This window comes from Priapulus caudatus, unplaced genomic scaffold (assembly GCF_000485595.1).
Source record: "Priapulus caudatus unplaced genomic scaffold, Priapulus_caudatus-5.0.1 Scaffold41, whole genome shotgun sequence".
NCBI classification, from domain to species: Eukaryota; Metazoa; Priapulida; class Priapulimorpha; order Priapulimorphida; family Priapulidae; genus Priapulus; species Priapulus caudatus.
The window spans coordinates 210613-212290 of NW_014577102.1; positions in this window are offsets into that span (position 1 = coordinate 210613).

Below are 1678 nucleotides of genomic sequence, written 5' to 3' on the forward strand. Positions count from 1 at the left end.
ACATGTCTCTATGTGTAATCTATCTCTTATCCTTTCTTTAGTCAATATATATGGTTATTCTCTCTATACGGTGAGTTCGGTCTATTGGTCCCGATCTAGTCTATTCCTCCTGTACGTGTTACACCCCCGAGATCTCCACAATAGTATGACTAAAAACATAAACAAATAATGAAATATGCATAGCAGGCATTGCTAAGCATAGGGCCGGAAGCAAGGCCGGACGTGGAGAGTGACTCTAACGGTAACGCCACCTACAAACGCCACATCGGCAGTGGAACTAACAAGTCAGCTATCCATGTGTTGTATATATCTATGCAATAACTATAACAACATTGTTATAGTTCACTGGCCAGAAGCGACCCATCCTCAACCGGAAGTGACGTCACGCGGTCCACCGGAAGTGACGTCACGTGGTCCACCGTAAGTGACGTCACGTGGTCCACCGGAAGTGACGTCACGTGGCCCACCGAAGGTGACGTCACGTGGTCACGTGGTAGTGGCGTCACGTCATGTGGGCGTGTTCCCGTGGTGTCTGTCGACCAATCAGAAGCCTCCCTCAATGCCAGCGTACAGGTTTCACTACTACTGACGTCCACACGCAGTCATAGACGTGCACGCACGCACGCACGCGCACGCACGCACGCACGCACGCACGCACGCACGCACGCGCACGCTAACGCAGCTGCCTCGGACTCATACATGTAAATCTAATTTATAGTGGTAAAGTCGCGCACCACTCGGTGTCATTAAGGCGCATAGAGCTACGAACACATATAAGGATCTCATCAGTATGCAACACATCTGAGCTAATCACATCGCATCTAGATCCACCATTACACACAACTTCAAGGTCACATCACCGCATACACTGCGAATTTTACATAATACCAGCAATTACCATGCTGGCCATGAAGAGAGATTCAGTCTTCTCTGAATGAGACTTAACGCTCGAACGAGGACTGAATACCCTCTCCACTTTCCTCCCTGGAATTACTTTTCATCGGGATTGGGCGATATTTGTATAAAAGGTTCGCGGTTTCAGGCGACGCACCCAGACGTTAATTTCACGAAAATGTCTTGTGTTCACAACGTCGATTTTTCATTTCGCACGATTTCGCTGTTGTACTTCAGATTTACGTTGGAGTTCTTGGTGTTTAGAAAATAAAAGGAAAAGAAGTCTGCAAAAGGGCCCAGTGAATTGAAATGGTTGATTTACAAAATACATGGCCAATCATGTTCTTTTAACAGCGACAAATGACGCTGCACTGCACTTGAAAAAACAGAAAAAGCAATAAACCAGCCGGAGATAGTAATTCACAGGATACTGTGCTAATATTACGCCAAGGTTGGCTGCTAACAACTCTCCATCGTAAAAACAGTAGAGAGTAGAGAAATCGTAGAGTTTTATCTCCACCACCCTTCCACCGTCAACTAAAACACCTCTTCATGAATTTCGACATTAACAACCGTTTACTCTAGCTTTGCGCTGCAGCCCTCTCCCTCCCTCGGTCCCTCCACAATGCAGCCCCTCCCTCCCTCCACCCCTTCACTATGCAGTCCCCTCCCTCCCTCCGTCCCTTCACCATGCAGTCCCTCCCTCACTCCTTTCCTTCACTATGCAGCCCCCTCCCTCCCTCCGTCCCTTCACCATGCAGTCCCTCCCTCACTCCTTTCCTTC